The sequence below is a fragment of the Hylaeus anthracinus genome, unplaced genomic scaffold (genome assembly GCF_026225885.1).
Source record: "Hylaeus anthracinus isolate JK02 unplaced genomic scaffold, UHH_iyHylAnth1.0_haploid 11985, whole genome shotgun sequence".
Classification (NCBI taxonomy): domain Eukaryota; kingdom Metazoa; phylum Arthropoda; class Insecta; order Hymenoptera; family Colletidae; genus Hylaeus; species Hylaeus anthracinus.
In genome coordinates, this window is record NW_026534333.1 from 7,485,395 (window position 1) to 7,505,810 (window position 20,416).

General features: G+C 40.1%; 1 protein-coding gene across 1 annotated transcript in view; it reads left to right on the top strand.

The window, feature by feature from the left end:
- LOC128887290 (transcriptional regulator Myc-A-like) overlaps positions 1 to 20,416 on the top strand; it is a 350,744-nt gene that overhangs the window by 309,756 nt on the left and 20,572 nt on the right. Inside the window, exon 2 of the mRNA XM_054143012.1 lies at positions 15,833 to 16,359. The gene's annotated coding sequence lies outside the window, so the exon portion shown is untranslated. The remainder of the gene's footprint in view (positions 1 to 15,832; positions 16,360 to 20,416) is intronic.

The window sequence follows — 20,416 nt, forward strand, 5'->3', positions numbered from 1 at the left end:
AGCAGAACCGAAATTTAGTTCGCGATGTTATCACCCTCCAATGTACCCGAATGAGCAGATACTGTTCGTGTAGTTGAGTTATTGCTTGGCGAAGATTACACGAGTCTGCGAAGGCCGTCGATTATCACTGAACGCTACTTTCGTTCGAGCGTTTTGTCCACTTGGTTAACATTTGAGGACCGATAATTAATCCTCGCGATTCCCAGACGTCAAGGTTACAGATTGTAGATGTTCACGGTTCGCCGAACGCTGGAGCTTCGCCCGAGACGTGGTCTAAACTCTTGTCTAAATAAAAATGTTTAACAAGAGATAAAAGAAGTACTCTATACGTTAACAATAGAATAAGAATTCAAATTTAATTCTATCCTACTGTACCACATAACTTCATCAAATGAACAATGTTTGTACAAATATTTGTTCTAACAGTGCCTTTTTTAAAACAGAAACGTCTTCTTTTTTTTTCGATAATCATACTAATTTGATCGACGACTGTGTATACCGATGGTTCGAAGACCTCACTCGGTACCGTTATCACCAAAAAGTCTATTTTTAAAACCGAATTACACAATAATGCTCCAGTCTCCCAGAGTAAACTGTCTGCTCTAAAACTAGCTATCGAAATATCATCATTGGGTTATAATTAAGATTATGCTACGTTTATGACTCCAGTAGTCGCAAGAAAAATTTAACCGGTTACCCTACACACATAAGGTCATTTTAATAATTAATTTCATTGCATTTCGAGAAATTTGAAATGAAAGTGCAAGAATCGCATAAAAAATGTCTAGTTCATTTTAGTCGATTCGTTACCTCCGGAAATCGGCCCAGATCGTTCGAGCGTGCTTCAGGATCATGCGAGTACGCGAATGGTCAGATCGCGCGCGACTTCGATGAGACGTTAGGCTTCGTCGAGATAAAGACATTCGGTGACTGGTTAATTACCAAAATCGGAAACAGGCCGAGATATCAGCCAGTTGCTTTCTTATCATCCGACAACTTCTAAACTTTTCCATGATGGGCATCACTGCCATTCTTTTTCTATTTGTCTTCTCTAGTGCTGTTGATCCCGCGTGACAATTTCATGAACAATAAAATAGGAAAATGTGACAGTGGTCATGGAAATTGGACCGCTCGTTGAAAATATCGTTTGTTGAATGCGTTGAGGACATTGTATGGATGGTAGTTGTGTTCAAGATGATGGAACTTCCATTTTATTTAGATGGATTTTCCTGTTTTATTTTTATATTTTTCTGAAGGACCACTAAAATTTAGAAACAATAAGATACTAAGATACAAATTGAATAATAGTAGTAGTATATTTAATACATGATGCTTGTTTTATAAATGCAAAATATCGACCCATCTTCCTATAATTTTTGCTTATGTACGGAACGGTTCGCGAAACAAATGATTGCATCTAAATTTATAACTCGTACAAACATATAATTTCTGTGGAAATCGTAAACGTAGGCATTTTAAGTGGAGCCTGATTAGACTCTTACAGTGCGAAACTAGGTCACTAATCTTTACGATATGACGAAAGATGCACAAATAAAATTGTACACGTATTGAAAGAATTTAAAAATTAGAACAAAAAACATACCGCTAAATTAATCAAAATCGTTCCAGAAAAAGTCCCAAAGTCAAATTGAATTAATTTAGAAAATAATTTTAAAACAATTTTAAATAAAAGTTCCATGTCTTTTCTCAACTTCAATCCGAAAGCCTCTTTCAGAGAACCTCTTTATAACGATAAAGTGTACAAATTCGCTTCGATAAAGGTGTGTCATAACTGTCCCAGTAAAAATGCTCACGTTAAGATTGTCTGATATTTTCCCCTATCCAAAGATCCGAGTCCCACTATCGATGACTAATTTTCACCAAAAAATGATTAATCGGTAGGCGAATTTCGGGCTTATCGTTGATCGCTATTACGTGGGTTGGTTTAAAGCGTGCCCGAAAGAAAACAGCGGTGGTTACTTTCTCCAGCGCGCCAGGGTGCTACCGAGAAATCTTGTAAGCGAGGAACCAACGCCAACGCCATACTCGGGGGTAATAAATGTTTGTCACGGAGTCGAGTGGATGTGTTTATTTTCGAAAGTTCAACGATATTTATGGAAACGTCGTAAAGCAACGACTTCTCCGCGCTTTTTACCCTGGATTACCCTCGTTCGCTTCGGTTTTTTTTTTCCTTTCCCCGAGGGTTGCTCGGAGGTGTTGTGTGTCTCCTTTCTCCGAGGCGCCCGTGACCATTGGAAGAATCGTATTGCCAGAGGACGAAATGCCTGGAAACTTTACCCACGGTGGGCTTTGAGGAAATTTATGGTTTAATAGAACGCAGGTCAAGTACTGGGTGACCGTGGCGTTACCGTCTCGTGTATTGGGTGTTGAAAGAAAAGACTTGGCGACCTCGGAGGGCGAACTGTAATCTCTGAACCGAGCATATAGTGCTTGGAAAACACATCTAGCTGAAAATATTAACATGTCGATTGCCGGGTCATTCGTATACGGGTGACGGTGATTTTCACTGAAAAACTAAAGAAATGAATTCTGAAAGATTTCAGAAGTATTTCAGAGTGTCTTTCTCAATATTACGTAATGTTCGTGGTGGTCCTCCGGAGAGATAAATTGCTAAATATTTCCCTTGTAAGTATTGCATAAGATGTAATTACGTTTTATTGGTTGCTTCGAATCATATTGATCACTCCGAATGTGAAAGCACCATTGAGAGATAAGCTTTTGCAAATAAATATTAACATCGCTTATCACCATAAACATTTGCGAAATCCAAACATCGGTAATTCGGATTGAAATATTGTGAATGACGGATTCAATTATGCGATGATACGGTACACGTGGATTATGTCAACATGTTATCCGTATATGGCTGATCTATCGCCAGTTCGTTGTACAAGTTCAAACGAAAATCGTTGAAACTACAATACTATCGAAAAGTTGATAAAACGGAGATAAACCGTGTCCACTAGATGTTTGTTTTTCGTGAAATATTATCTAACTCTGTAGTATTAAATAAACAATAAAGAACAAACAAAATCACGATCGCTTTTAACCTGAAAATCCGTAAAGCATCGTTCGAATTATATTTCGACAAAATTATTAAACAAGTATCGGGAAGTTTTTTTTGTTATTTGAATTTGCGTTATTAACGATCCGAAAAATACTAACACAAAACCAAACTGGGCATTAATAAAACGATCTGAATTAGGTCCCTTTTGTCGGCTCGAGATTATCTCGTGGAGTATTACATTCCACCTATTTTGTGCCTCTTTCCGAGAAAAAGGGTTGCTAAATTTCACAGGCGAATCGGTCGGGAGGTGAAGGGAAGGCGATCATATGTGCGTTCCCAGAAATACCTTTCTTTTTTAGCCTATTTCCCTTCCACGCTTTCTATTCGGTAGACAGGTAATATGCGGTACGTGGTAGGCCAGGGAATCAACGATAAGGTAATTAAACATTTCGTAGGAATTTCGTGGGTGGCTGACACCTAACCGAACCTCACGTAAGGATGCATGTATATCGATCAGGTGCGCTCCATTCTTTTACATTCGTCTGCTTTTGCGGAACAGGTACGAAGTTTGAAAACAGATGAAGTCCTCCTAGGATGTTTACGACAGTAAGGTTTTCATTTATTCTGCAAGAAGTGCTTCGATCTCCTTTTTGTAGCTAGTTAAATCGTGATGTCAACGCTCTAAACAAAATTCTGTCGGTTTTTTGTCAGGCAGTGTTCGGCGTGGAATTGTTTTGAAATATGACAGATCTATATGGAAAGATTTTCAAGAATCACGAAATATCTATAGTGGCTTGTTGCCAAGCTCGAACATCGAATCACGTTCCATGAAAAATGAGCCCTCGAACGACAGACGTTAGAACCGATCGCGAGATACACCGGCGTATCTGAAGCATATCTGATAGATACAAGACCACGGTTGACAACCATGATGAAATATCGTTAAGCCTTGATAATAAAACGAGTGTCAGAACTGTTCGACGTCGATTAACACATCGACTGCCACTTTGGCCATATCTGGGTGACGCCGTGTGATGCCTCGGGGACCCAACCTATTTTTGGCTGACCACGGTTCGACTGAACCGATTAGAAGTGACTTTCTTAAATAGGTATGTACAAGAACCTCGTGCAGAAGTGGCGAGACATCATGGTGGAGCATATTTATTCGACGAAAAATTAATTAATATAAGGTTGTAGTTCATGGTGGGTATTGTTAAATAATGAAAATGGAAAAAAAAACTATAATTTAGAAATTAATTAAATATGTAATTTTAGAGTATTTTTAAAAAATTGTTAAACCACGAGTGCATTCTCTCAAAGTCCAGTCTTAAATTTCAATGAAAAGAAAACAGAAATAGGAATTTCATCCTAATCCGTGCACTCCAGCCAAAAGTTCCTCTTCGTCGACGTCCTAGAAAAACACATAAACGTGCACAGATTTATATTAAATCCACACGACAAACGAAAGCACGTGTAACATTCTTACCGAGCCTCGAGTGCGTCGTTGAACCCATATGACAGGTTCGAATACCGTTCGAACATCGTCATAAATTACTTTGTTACACAAAAAGGGGTTAATTAACGCCCGTTATTAAGGAAACGAAAATCCTCACGAATCCCCGGTTCGAAAGTTTCACACAATGCGGGATCCTTGGCTGCTGCGGCCTAAATTCTAAGGCACGTTATTTACCATAGACCCCATTACTCTTTCTCCGTCGGTCGGCCCCCTCTCCGTGCCGTCAACGTTTCCGGGGCCTCGAATCGTTGCGAAATTCGGGAACCCTTTTTCTGAGTATTCCCTCGGATTGGTAGCTCGGCTGCAGTCTACCTGATTCCTGTTACTCGAGAAACGAACCAAAGAAGCGTCATCGAATCTCAATGGACCGAGAAGCGATTATTCCGAGATTTACGACGCGACATGTGGTCGCAAGCTTCTAAAAAAAAAAAAAAAGATCCCTCGAAGAAAGAGGGGGAGCTCTCTTTCCCTCTTTCTTCGATTTTTCTTGACCCCACCCACCTCCCCTCGTTGGACCCGGATGGGATGGTGCTCTAAAATGACACTTCGAGACGCGGTTAGACATTTTTATGGCGGCTGCGCTGGCGTTTTGGCCTTTCCGTCGTTTTTTTTTTTCCAGCGGGTCCCTTTAAGCAAAACCACTTGTCGAATCTCGAGGAGCTGGTGAACCTCTGTTAGCGAGGACGATCGTCTCCATTTGCTCGTCTCCGGTTGCTGTCGGTCTACAGAGGAGGTCGGCAAACTTTTTCTGAAGGGGGCAGCCTCCGGATGATAACAATTTCGGGCATTGCTCGTCGAGAGATAATGCGGGGGAAATTATCTACGTTATATATAAGTGGAGAAGAAGATTTGTATGACTTTTTTTATTGGTAACGTGCACGATAGTTGCGTTCAGGAGGGCGTTGTAATCCTTTCGGTGAGACATGCTTATCTCAGCATGCTATTAATTGGTAATGTTATAACGATTTCCTGAAATTTTCGTGTTTTTATTGTTCCATTCGTGATACGTTTTACCAAGATAACGATGCACCCTTGAAGACTTGATAATAATAACGCTCACCCACAGAAATGAAACATATACAGTTTAAATACAGTCTCACTTGAATCCGGAATCCGAATAAAATTCGAGGATCACGGTGATATAAATGTCGCCGTGGCGCCAAATAAAACAAATTCTGGGCTTGTTCAAATACAGTACCGTGCAGGTAAGTACATTTAAGAAATGGTCTGTTACCGAAAGATACGGGCGAGGGTTCCGAGAAAAGATAAAGATCGGACAGTCCTACTTGGTTTCGAAGTTTAAATAGGAGGCGTTAACATCGTTATCGCGGTAACCTTCTAAGTTTGTTAGTCTCACAAAGAGATTAGCGCCTGACCGTTACGTTATCAGCGGCGTCCCTTTTTTTGTCACTATCGATACATCGACTCGAGGAATTTCGACAAGTCTTGTCGGACTGTGTTTCATGGTAAAGAAGGAATGCACAAGGCCTGGTGATGAACTTGAGATTAACTTGAGGGAAGTGCTTTGCAAATTTTTGTTTAACATACAATCGTTATATGTATATTACAAAAATGTTACAATCATTTTTATAGGACGATTTTATCGAAAACGGGAAGACTTTCGCGAATTACACAGGTGTCAAGTGGGTCCTTATGGAAACAAGACTAAATATCGAGCACATCTGAAGTGAACTGATACCGTATCCTTTCTTAATTAAATTCGTATCGAGTGTTTAATTAACGCGTATAATTAAAACGAACTTGTAGATTTAATTTTAGATAACAGGTGTTTGTATCTTCTATTGTAAGATAAGCCTTCCCTTCGCGAAGTTTCGCGTAGGATATTTTTACGAGATCGCAACGGCAGGAAGTAGCGTGTTAACCTCGAATTAAAAATACGAACATTTATATTAATAAATTTTTATGGCGGAACGAAAAGAACTATACAAACACTGAATTACAGTCTGTTAATTAAGCAAAAAGCATCGACAGATCACCTTGAAACAATCGTTCAGAAAGTTATGTACATTATAATTACGACGCGTGAAGGGATCTCAGTTAAAGTGCACTGGAGATACGATCAAATTTTTACCGCCAAAAAAAGGTGAAAGTGAGCATCCTCGATAACTTTCGAAACTTACCACTGCTTAATCAAACCACACGGAGTATGAAGCAACGTTGAAGTCGTACACAGTTACTCGGTAATACGCACCTCAAAAATGTCGGTACTGTAACATCAATCACTCGTTGAAGAAAGAATTATTCTCCATGACACGGCTTTATTCTTCCAGTGAAGGATTTCATGCTGAATGCATCGATCCTTTGTTACGCTCCGCTTTCTTTTCTTTTGTTCACCTCCTTTAACCACTCTTAATAGCAAAACATTGTTGCTGGTATCTCCCTTGATCCTAACAGACACTCGCAATATTGCAAATCATCGAGATCAATCATTCGTACTGCGCGCAGAATCTCATAAAAAAAAGTGAACACGATTTCGTCCTTAATTTCTGTCCCCAAAATATCAGGAATTTAAGCGACCATTTTGCTGATTTCGAGTTTCCCTAAAATATCGAGCGAAGTAGGCTTAGGTAAATGTTCGTACATGTCAAGGATACAATGTCCCAAAATGTCTTAACGAGTCGAATTATGAATCTCTTTGATCCATCGCGACGCTTCGCTCTTTTTCACCTCCCTTTAAGTATTCTTAATGGCAAATATTGTTACTGGTATCTCCTTCGATCTTGACGGACACTCGAAATTCTGCAAATCATCAAGATGAGTCCATACTGCGCCCGTACCCAGACATTCTGCAGGAAAGAATATTCCACAAAAGATGTAATACCGTTTCATTTTGCACCCTCGTGAAATGGTCTTCTATGGAATGGAATTACGTTTTCCTATTACACTGTTTCTAAATTTTACAATTACTTACATCGTTTAACGATGATCAACCTTAAGTCAAAATACAAACACGAAGACCATTCGTATTCAGCACCGTTTCTACGCACAAAGGGCGTTACGAGCAAGCCGCTTAAATGAAGATTGTATATCCGAATTTGTGTGTTAAAAACTAACTAGGAACGAGAGGAGCATATTGAACCGATACGGCTAACTCCATCGTACGAAAACCTAATCCTGAGGTGGCAAAAGGGATTTATTGCGGATGCTTCCTTACTACCTGGTACCGTTAGGTCTAAGGACGGTACCTGCGGTCGCTGCGAACTGGTCAAGAAAAATTCACAGAGATACAATACCAGAGTACTTTATATTAGGCGTTATTAAATCAACATGGCTTCCAGGTTACGATTCTGTAGTAGGTTTATAGAACAGGGTATAATAAAGTACACAATTCCGTTTCATCCCAGAAAACAATTTCGAATAGCAATTTCAAATAATATAAACTGTTTCGGTATAGTTGCATTAAATATGCACATGGTAAGTATGAATACAGCGAAGTCAGGCATTGTTGTTGATTGATGTGATTAACGCTTTCGATTATCTCGGTTTCCCTCAATTTGAATAAGAATTTTCGAGTGGTTCTCGGGGATTTCAAGCAAATTCAATTCTGACCTAACGTGGGGATGGGAAGATAAGGTTCGAGGAGGCCTAGATCACCGACTAGATTATGTATATCTCTGGTAGCCCTCGGGAGTCATCTTTTCATTCTCGCGCACTATCAAGCCTTATCACAGTGTAGGGCACCCGAGCCCACTTACAAGGATCTCGAATTTACACACAAAAAAGATAGTTAAGTTTGTACGTTCCCATAATCAGTTAAACATTCTTGATACCAAGAGCACTATTACCGAGTACTACGCGCACCATGAATGACATGATATACAACTATAAGCTTGGGGGTTGTCAAATGCCTGAAATCCAAGTATACTGTTGAACAATAGCTTCCTCCCTCTAAGCTTTGGTTTATTTCCATGTGACCAGTGCTCGGAGGTCCAAAGGGTTAATCGCGAGATGAAACGCGGCGAATCGATGGCGAATCGAAGGTTACGCGATTGCAGGAATTCGCGTAAGATCCTCTCGAAAGATGGACGTATCCAGTGACGTCACCGTTGGCAAATCTCCTGGGTGGAGGCTAGACGCCGGTTGACCTTGCGCGCGCGGTCATCCGCCACTCGGTTATTCACACGAGATGGCCTGGAAGAAGAGGTGCGAAACAAGAAGAGGAGAAAGACACACCGGGTGGAGAAAAAGCATCAGAGAGAAGGGTGTGGAGAGTCGCGCATGCGGCCACAAGCTCTCACTCCCACTCCACCGTCGCACGTCGATCCTTCTCCACCTCTACCTTTCACTATCTTCCGTCTGCCGTGGCCGAGGATACTTATTGCTGTCAGTCAGTGCACTCGCAGCGTGCGCGTGGTTTAATGAATGAAAGGAATCGGACGAGTTGTACTCGGAGTCGTTTAGCTTCGACGCGCCGAGATCGATCGCGCTCGCCGATAAGTAGACCGATAGCACATACGGTGACGTTTCGAGCTGACGCTTTAGGCAGCCTCCACTGGACCAGAGGTGAAACTGTTCGGACATAGGTTTCGAAAGAGGAACCAAAAATGAGGAACCACGAACTTTTCGTTCGTCAGTGATTAGACAAAATTGAATTTGTAAAGTTTTTAACAGGAGAATGCAATATTTTAGTTCTGTTGTGTTATTTGTTCAAACATTATTGTTTCATGATGAACCAATGGGGGCCTGTCTGAATAACTGTTCGAACGAGCAGTTTTCATTCATTGGCAATTTACTCAAAATTAAAATTAGAATCGTGGAATGGAATGCTTTAATAAATAAAACTTACCCGAACATTGCGAGTAAACGGTTACGTGGTGTTTTTAAATTTTGCTCGTTCCTAGGGTGGTTCTCACCCCTTGGATATGAATATAAAACTCGACGTGTTTGCCAAGTATCGTAAGAGTCGGAGATTATTCTTGTAAGACGTTCGATTACTCGATAAGAAAGTAAATGTACTACTTTCTCGGATCGCGTATAGACGCCTTTCGTAGCCAGAGAGTTAACACGTTCGATGCGGTAACATTTTTGTAGATTTTAATATTTGGCCACGGGTCAAATACGCTCGTCTTGGAATTTCATATGTGGCGCCTACGGAGCCAAATGTGTCTCGTATACTTTTCGATTACATACACCCTGTACTGCAAACAATGTGGTTTATTTCCACATCCTAAAAGTATGATTCAACTTTACAGACAGACTGCAAAAACTATATATTATTTAATTATAATCTGTTAATTAGATCAAAATCAACATATGCATGTGTACCTGTAAACACAGAAACGTTCCAAATTCCCCAACCACAATTAAATATATAACAGCATCCCACGAATCCTCCCCATTTTCGTTCAGCATTTAAATACAATTAACGAACTCGCATCAAAACGTGCATACTGTTCCCCGCGAACACGAGTCCTCGATTGCATTACGTAACGCAAGTTTTCGATTAATCCTGATTAACCATGTGAAAACTGCCACGAGATTGGACGATATCAACGTTGACTTCGGAGGCCGCGCGTTTCACTGCTGCGATGGGGGAGCGCGCAGGCTCGCCAGGTAACACGTAATGCATCACCCAGCATACAAAGTATGCCTGTCAATTAATGTAGCCACGGCAATTCGTTACACAAATTGGAATTAATAAAACGACCACACTTTCCCTGCGGTATGTAGCCGGCGTACAGCCAGCGACAGCGGCAAGAAAGACTTCTGTCTCGGTCCGTGGAATGTCGTTACGGTACTGTCAAAGACGCGTTCGGAATAATCCATCAACCATTCCTATCCTGCCTACTCTGGCCGGCTCTCGCTCCGTCCGACGAGTCCTCCGCGCCATTACACCACAAAAAGATGCACCGACAGATAGTTACCTCGGAAGAGGGAGACGATCCCGAGGGATTTGTCGGCGTGGTCCTGCCTCTTTTCGATACCTTTTCGAGAACTGACCGGCTGAAAGATCGTTTCTCTATCCGTTCAGGCTATCAACGGAAACCCACTCGATCTTTCATCGATTTCTGGCGCTCTTCGACAGACTACCATCCGCGATTGCTGCTCCGAAACGTGTTGATTCCATTGTCGTCGCAATGACGACTTGGTTTGTTGCGATAATGGTTCGACTGTGCTTCGTTTGTTATCCCATGGGATTATATTTCGATACACGAGAAAACCCCTTTAACAATGAGTTGCATTGTTAACTTTGTGTTTTCAAGAATAATACGACACAAAAAAATTCGGAACTTCTGGAAGGGCAAAAATACTTTTTTCTCGACATGAAGTGAAATTTGCACATCTGTTTACCGTAAGAATGAATGAACACCGTCAACGGAAACCGAGTGGCTCAGTCGGTTCTTCTCGCGAGATTCCTTTCAAATATGCGCAAGTATTGTGGAAAGCATCATGGATGTCGCAGTAAGCCGCCGTGAAAAATTCTGCATTGTTGTCCCACAGGTAACTGAAAACACGTGGACGTTTTGGAATTCGGCTAACAGTTTGGCCAGTCTCGGTAAATGTTGAACAGCAGCACAACCTTTTTGTAATTCCTAAAGCTCTCCTTTCGATGTATGTATCGGAGTATCTCCAACGCAAACCGTGGGAAATATTCTGTTTCTTTAAAAACATTTGTTCGATGATAGTACCATGTGCTTCCCAACATTTTTAAGCAAACAAATATTTAATATCCATTAACAACGAATACGAAATCAAAACGAAACAATAACATCTTGTCTGTCGCGTTCTTTGTTTCGCGATGAAACCTCATCCTTCTGGACAAATACTAAAAGCTCGCGGTAAAACGTGATAATCGCTGTATTAAATTAAAAAAGAAACAAAAGAAAAAAAGAAAGAAATACTCGTAAAATTTGTATTACACAAGTTTGCTTGTAAAATTAAGAGTCGAGTCGTTCGTTCGGTGAGTGGTGAATATTTAAGTATAAACAGAACGCTGTTCGTACGTCAAGTGAGCGCAAAAATCAGATTTCTGAGAGATTAGCTTTCGTATGTTTTCGACGCAACCTCTGAAACTGGATCGATTTTCAAAGTTATCGAATTTCAGGCTGACTTCAGATCCACGGTGCCGCGATGCTTCCGTACGAACCAGCCAAGTATGAACTGTCAAGGATGATCTGCCTCTTTGCCTCCTTTTTATTGACGGCTCCAATCTAAACAAAGGCCTGTTTTAATCCTATTTTGACTCGAACTCAAAATACCCAGGCAGGCTTGACCGCACGGACGTGCGTCAAAATTTACAAAATTTTCATCGCCGCTATCCCTACGTCGTATTTCGAAGTCAATAAATATAGATCGCAGAGGATAGACAGCACTCTTTTCCAATTTGATTTATAGATTGAAATTTTTTTAAAACTTGAGTAAAAAGTTGAAACCTGTTTCGAACTGGTCGAATCTAAATAGAAATCTTTAAATTTCTTATCTAACCTTCAGCTGCTTATCGTTGCTTTGGTCCCCCTTTTTTTGTCGGAGATCTCGTAATGGGATGCCACTGATTAGTTTTTTCCCCAAGTCCAATATCTATGCATAAATAACTGAGTGATCCCATAAAATACGACTAATAGAAAAAACAAGTTTAATGAGTCTGCTTTGATATATATTCCCAGATAATAGGAAGTACAATATAAAAATTGTAAATTATGTTTCACGTCAGATCAAGCTTTGACCATACATATATAATTATACATAATTTATAAATATTATATTGTACTTTTCATTATCCATGTATACATAAAAGTATACATAAAAGAAGACTCGTTAACCACTTAAAATTAAAGCATATATTATATTAAAGTGAGACCTCATATACAAAAAAAAAATCATAATGATCATATTTATAACTGGTACGAATGTGGATTGATTAACCCTCTATGTATAATTCCTACTTTTGTATAGAAATTCCTAGTTGAAACAAAATTCAACCCCTCGCTGACACGACGCGCGCACGCGACTGACTCGAACCCGTCACTAGTCATCGATGCCGCGTCAACCGCGGCGCGCATTGTTACGCGACGAGAAAGTAGTCCGCAGCGGATGCAACTCGCAATGAAAATCTCTCGAAGTACGCTAGGACAGACGCTCGAACTCGTTAAGAAGCTTCAATTAGCGTCGTAGGCGAGCGGAATAGAAGTTGCCCCAAACGAAACGACGTAATTTCTGCAAAATATGCAACATTATGGCACGAGAATCGGGCGGGCGCGGCTCCCTGTACGGATTCAATCAGTGTCGTATCGCGATCGCGTGGCGCCCGATCTGAAAAATTGTTATCAACTAGTTTTTTTATTAAAAACTACAACGATCGAAATTATTAGCACGATTAAAGAAATATATATTCTTGATCATGGCAACATTAGCAACATGTAGCGATGTAATTATAATTGTTCATATACAATTGTTTAGATTTTTAAATGGTTTGATATAATTTGAGACTAATGCAAACACGATGGATTTTGAAAAAGTGGATGTAGCATTTAAAGAAATATTTTTACTGCGAATTACGTCTTATTTTATGTAAAAATGACTCATTCTCTACGTAAAACTTTTATTTATAATTTGACCTGCACCAGTTTACATTTAGATGACCCTTTACACTAGAAGCGAGTCAATAAAGGTCACCACGGTTATTAAAATTCGATGAAATACTATCATATTTAATTCAGTCGCATTTATTAACCTCTGAATTTTAAACAAATACAACTACTGGAGTTTTTCAAAGAACCGCTGAAACAAAATAAGGGTATTCCCCGGCTTTCTGCAAGAGTACTCTTGTGCCGGCAAATTCGAATACGATGTCATAAATCGTTAAATATCTGTCAAACGTGATTATTTTATTTAACTTGGATTCACCACAATTAATCCTTAGATAGTGACGTATATACATACGTGCTTCAGTATATTTACCTTGTACGAACGATAAAACACTTTTCTATATTTACCATTTAATGATACTATATCTAATATGTACTATGGCAGTCACTTAATTAGAACGTCGAGTTTCTTTAATAAAAGTGAAAAATAACACTTATACTATTATTGTTACTATCCTATGGTATTCGCAGTGAGTGTACAAATACTTCCGTGACTCATTGCAATTAAACGCCCCTCGATGAATCGTTTACGACCCGTGCATATGAAAAACGACGTTGAAATTTCAACGACGCGGGTATGATCGTCGAATAAAACTCGTTTGATCGGTCAATTTGAATGGAGATAGCACCGGTACGACGATTTCGTGAGATCTGTAATCTTGGTTCATCAAAACCGCTCGTAAATCTAGCCCTTGATGCTGGAAGTGATGTAACGAGACGCTATCAGCCGTGCTTTCCGTGCTGCTTCGAATTGCACAACATTGTGTGTCAAGGGCTACGCACGTTACGACCAGCCTTCCTGGACAAAGCGCACAGTCGTTCTTCGTGCAGGAGTCCTACGTTAATAAGCATTTCAAAGAGTACACACGGTGTTCGTGTGCATCGCAATGGGAATATATTTCTCTTTTTGCCGCGACGGTGTCAATCGCGGAATAAAAGGAGCAACCAAGAAATCAATAACGACTGCCTCGAGCTGTTCTCTTGACGGTGTTGAAATCTTTCGTACCTCGTAGAGGTTCTCGGGGTCGGGATCCTGTTGTACATCCACGATCATCGAGGAAACCGTGGAAATCTTCAATGGCTTGTTTACATTTTTAGCAGTCGACACCTTGTGTTCAACTATAGCTTATTCGAAATAAGTTAATTAAAACCTCACTCTTATTAAAATTTGAGGGAATTTAAAGATCCAGAGAATGGAGTTACATCGATCGTCAAAGGATCAACGATGGACGTGAAACGGCGTCGCGTAGAATGGTTTTCCCTTTCGTTTTTTTAACTATCTCTTTGCGATGATATAAGCCCACGTTTAAAAGCGACGACATACGCGAAATAACAGGAATACGATTGTTTCAGTTGCCTTGGAAATAAACGTACCGAGAGGAAGTTGTTACTGGATTACGTATAAAGGCCCGGACGTGTAACTCATAAAGTTATTTACTGTTTACCGCGACAAGCGGACGAGCCCTTCGCCACAGGAAATGCTTTCCGCGAGAACAAGTAACATAACTAAAATTTCGCGTACATCGACGAGAAAAAGGGACCAAGGGGTATCGTGCGACGAAAAGGGATCTTTTGTATATTAGATTTATTTTCGGTGGACGGGGTACTCGCGTGGAATAGTAACCGTGGGAGGGTCGAGGAATATAGTTTACTTTGATATTAAACGACTGGCTGTAGTATTAAATCCGTACAGGTTCCGACAGGTTGCCAACCACAACCCTGCTCCACATGTGGCCTCCACGTTTCACCCATGACAAACTCATACGAGACGGCGTACATCAAACCATAAACATATTCTCTCAACTATACGTCGAGCAGCTGGTGTGTACACAAAAGAAAGCTACCTGTCCGATACGAGCGTAGGGTAAATGGCATTCATAATACGATTGTCGTAAAAACAATGATAGCTTAATCTTGACGTTTACTACTAGCTGTATTGCATATTTGTGTCTCGATCCCCTTTCCGAATGAACTTATTGTAGTTCGATTCTTGCAAGTTAAACAAACGCAACAGGCATCGTAACTTGCGCGGTCCGAATTTTCTCGCGAGAGTAAATCAGATATTCGTGAGCGCCTATGATTGTATAGTTCAATTATTACATGAATAGGAATTTTAATAATTTGTTCTTTCTGTTAAAGGTTCACAGACAAAGGTAATAAGAAGATTAGAAAAAACAACAAAAACCATTCATGTTTACAGTATAATACCTATAAAATGAATAAAATTGAACTCGAATAGTAAAAGAGTGAATAAAAATAATATATAACAGTTAATCTGTCCCCTTTACTCCATTAAAACGCACTCAACGCAAGATCACCAGCAATGAGTATCGCTACAAAGATAATAGATAATTTTAATTTTTATTCAACTAGTATTCCAACGGCTGTGCGATCTTTGGAGATGAAAATTTTCACCTAAGTAATGATTTCACTCAATTGTGTTGGTAGGCGATAACGTAATTACTCGCGCGTATTTGGATGTCGGTGGCAAGAAAAGACAGAAGAGCGCCCCAAGTGTTCGTAAGTAGCGACGCGATTATCGAGCGATACCGACACAAAATATTCCCCAACGAAGCTAAACGAAGCGTGTTTGGTGGTGGGGCGCGTAGGTAAAGAGAGACGGCCCTGATGCCGGGTCCCGTAGCGGTGGGCATGCCCGCGGAAGATGGAAGAACAGTTCAGTCGCCTTTAACCGGCCTTAAAGTAAAGATCGGATCGCCGCCGATCGCCCCGTGCGCGTGCACAACAGAGTTAGAGCCACCGGCTTATCGTACGGATCGCGCCGAGAATGAAATTCTTTCTTTGCCCGGTAGAATACAGAAGCAGCGGCAGTGTCTCTTTGTATAGCAATCTTGACAATAAAAGAAAACGGCTGGAACGTTTATGGCCGAACGGCAGTAGTACTAGTGGCTGCATCGCCTGAACGGATATTTCACCAAGGCATTTTCCACACGTCTACTTTTGCACAACGTTGCGAAATACCGTGGCCGGAACACCGCGAATCGAATTGCTCGCTCGTGGCACTTCGATCGTTTAAAACCAGAAACGAGAAAGTAAATAGATAATACAAAGAAAACCCGGATAAAATTCGCGGGACGCGCCTTTCTTGTATCGGTTAGTTTCTTAGCACGAGATTCGAACTCGCGCCAAAGTGTGTTCCACAGTGGATACTATTTCTCTTTTGGGTTACAACAAGAAGTGGCCGATAGGTTAGTACCAGTGCATTTATTATCTTATTTCTTTTTACTTTTTTCGATCTTAGTGAATTTCTTTGTCGAATCGTGGGACGCGATCGACGCCGGCGTGACATCCAGAAATGGACGAAATTTGGCTCGAGTAGTAGTCGAGTCATTTTTATTCTTTTATTCAATTTGAAGTTTTTATATAACGAAGAATTTCGCCCATCTCGGGTGACACATACGCGGTCTCTGTTCGGACAATTAAAAGTGAATATGTACCCCACAGTTCGATTTATGGAAATTCAAGATATATACATTACACTTTTTATTGCCGCTTAAAGCATAAAATTTCCTAAATTTAGATTCGTTCGAGCGAAGCGTTTTCGATCATTCGCAAGGCATAGTGACGCTTATAGATTTGCAGACGCCTAGAGCTTTTCGGTTGGGCGCGGTGTTCCCGCCGACAATGATTTGCCAAATTATTCAAAGTTCCCGGTAGATTCGGTTCGCGCGTTTTTTGGTCATTTTCAATTCGAATTTCTGCACGTGTATAAATATCGATGAGACGTCGTTTGACAAAAAGAGAAATTCTCTGAACACGCTATATCAGGTTATGACTTTCTTTTTTGGCAACTGGCCTCTTCCTTCGAATTATACTCTATCGGTTATAAATAAATCGCGTAACAGTTGCTAATATCATTTGTACATGTATATTCACACTGTGTCGGATTTTGCCGCCAAAATACATACAGATCGATCTCTCGCGGGTAATGCTTGATATTTGTAATTAATACGAATAAATAGAATATAAATACCACTCTGCGCGCCGAGGACAGTGAAATTTGAATTTTTATACATTATTTCGAGACATTCTCAACTATAATTTAGTATCGTAGATAAACATTGTGTATATTCGTTTGAATTATACAGTTCCGAACGTGATTTTTGTTTTATATTTTTAATTTAGCGAATTAAGTAATGGAATAAAAATAAATAATTAGTAACATAAATTATCAGATTTTGTGTCGTTTCGACAATTTTCCTTTATGTATCTTCGATCATTCGAATTGTCGAACACGAATCGCCAACAATATTTCGTTTTTATCCTTTGCGATCGTAAGTCGAGTTGGGACCGACAAAACATCCACGCCCCGGCAAATACGACCGCAATGATTTTCACTGTTTGACACTTCTCACGGTGAAACTACTTTTGCCATCCATAAACAATTTCTCTTTCTATTAGTGTATTTTCTCTTCCGTTTTCGCGGTTGCTCTACTTCCACCGGTTTTAATTTGTTATGCTAATCACCGTCATAAATAATATTCATTCATATGGATATGATTTACAAGCCTCAACGTGTAACACATGTATTTACACAAATTATTTCAATGCTGATATATTCGTATTTATTATTAATATTAAACAAAATAGCTTGAACGAAACAAATTTGACGTTAGTGCAAAGTAAGGCTTCCGACATTAACATTTCTGTTGAACATTTTGTCTTCATAAAGTTTACCTATTGCATTATTTCGTCGTCGAGTACGCCAACGTTTTCCGTGTTTATGGTACACGAGATAACAGTTACAGTATATGACGAAAATCAAATGTTTGCGGTGATCTGTTTCGCGTTTACGCCTAGTTTATACCGAGAATCGCTTTGTGCCGATACTTGTGCATGTGAAAATGTATTTAGCGGAGATAAACGGTTTAACCGGTCTATTGCACTTTCTATCGCAATGTCGCAAACATATCAATCCGATTCTAGTTTTTAGGAATTCGTTCGGTGCGTTTGAACGAAGGCCGACCAGAGTATATTTCATTTCACTTTTGCCTGTATGATCGCGTCCTTTCATCCCGAGAAGAAACCCACTTTTAATTAGAGTACGGTAGGAAAGCTTGTCAGCTCGTTACACGCTTGAACGGTAGTGTTCGGCGGAAGTTAGCGAGCATACCGCCACCTATCCGAAGCTGGACCGGTTTCTGGTCCAATGTATAGGCAGAAAAGTTTGATCCATCGATCGTCGGCCGTGGACATGGAATGTGTACATGCCGTATACAGGGTGGGTCGAAAAAAGAACACGTATTGCCATTCACGAGGAAGAGGGTTCCGCGACTGAAAAAATAATCAGTGGAGAGTCTGTGCATATGAAACGGAAAAATATTAGGCAGTCTTAAACAAGCTTTTCCAACTCTCTGGCCTTAACATATTTAGTAGCAATTAATTATGTTTTACAATTTCCTCGAGAATCGACTATTAGTTAACACCGACAACATACGTATAGTGTTTCAATTATGGTTATCGAAAACTTTCACAGTCGACGTTCTTATAATTTATACCTTATACATTTTTTTAGGTGTACACCTTGTTACTTTAAAACATTTGCGACGTTTCGAGCGACAGTTAAAAATGTCCAGTTGATGACCAATGACCCGTGACATAACCATGGGCACTTTAAATAGACGATAACCAGAAAAGAACACCGTTTATACCGCGAAGCTTAAAATAGAATCAATTATTGCGGAATCGTTATTCTTGGAAACGGAACTTCCCGAGAGAAAAAATGTATTTTATCGCCTCCATTAATTTTGGCGCGTAAAATATACGTAGAATAGTATTGCGGATTGTACCACATTTTTCGGTTCACCCTTTGTATAGATTTTCGAAAGTTCTTTGATGGATTAGTCCAGTGTTTCTCAAACTGGTCCACGGACCCCTGGGGATCCCTGAACGTGTTCATCGGGGTCCTTCAGCAACAAAAGCATACTGCATAGGGGAATAAAAATGATTCTCAGAATATTTCATTGTTATTGAAAAATACTCGTTGGAGAGTTTCTGGTTGACAGTAGTAAAAAAAAGAATTATAAAATAAATAAAAGTTTTTCTTTGTCAAGATGGTCCATGGTAAAGTAAATTTTGAGAAACACGAGCCTAGCCATTCTTTTTCATCGTTTAAAGTTCATATGTTAAATATAGCTTGTGTTTGCGATAGTCATTTCATGGCTGTATTCTCTCCTCTGGCTAAGAAAAATGGCTTCCCTAATTTTTGTTACGAAAAGCCAGCTATGTACGTGTCGATGTTATTCGCACGCGCGAAATTGTTCGTACGTTTCTTCCAAAACATTCGGCTGTGTTTACTATCCGACGTCGAACACTTTTCTCGGGCGTTCGCAGAGCCTTCGAGAACGATTTAACGAAAGTTTATTGTTTTTGCCCTCGGCACCAAGAACATGAACACGTCGAATGCTTTCTTTCTTTCGTTTTCAAGGCCGTTCTAGGAAGGTGATTTCCCCTACGGGAGCGTCTTTTGTTCAGTTCAGCCGCTAAGTAGGGGCAACGAGACGCCGGATAATGTATCATTGTTTTTCAACGATGCGCGTTTTTCACGGGCGACCGAGTCACAAAAGCCACCACCGGTCTCTCCCTCCTTCCTTTCACTTTTTCTTCGTGTTATTTATTTTTCTGGTTCTCCTCGGCGGTTTTTGATAAGAATCTCACGATGAACGACTTGTTTAACCGTCAAACGTCATTGCCGTAACGCTTGTCAAAATATCAACACTCGTGTATACGGCACTTGTTTCTCGTCTGATTGCTGAACCTCGTTTATTTCTATTGCAAGGGCCCTCGATTGTCGGCCGTTTGTATTTTTATTATTATCGGTTATTTAGAATTTAACCTTATTTAACTTCTTGGAGAAAGGATTTGAAAATTATGCAAAAACAAAATTCAACAGGTTAAATATAATACACTGATAATAGAATAAATTAAACGAGCTTCAGTTGAAGTACTATTTCCAATAGTTTCAATTCTACTAAAATGATAAAAGCTCGTCAAATTTCATCGCATTCAATTTCCCGTATTTTTGCTATTTTTTGATCTTGGAGGTACCTTCAAATGTGAATCTATTTCGAAACTGTCAGTTCAAGGTGCCACGCCGTCTGAGGCGCATTTTATTTACTAATTCTTGCAAAAGCAGTCGTGTAGTACGAAAGCGACAGTTTTCGCGGGAATTGGGACACCGACGGAAGCGAAACGATGAATTAAAACATGATGGTGGTTCGTCTGCTGCGCGTCGAGAACGGAAGA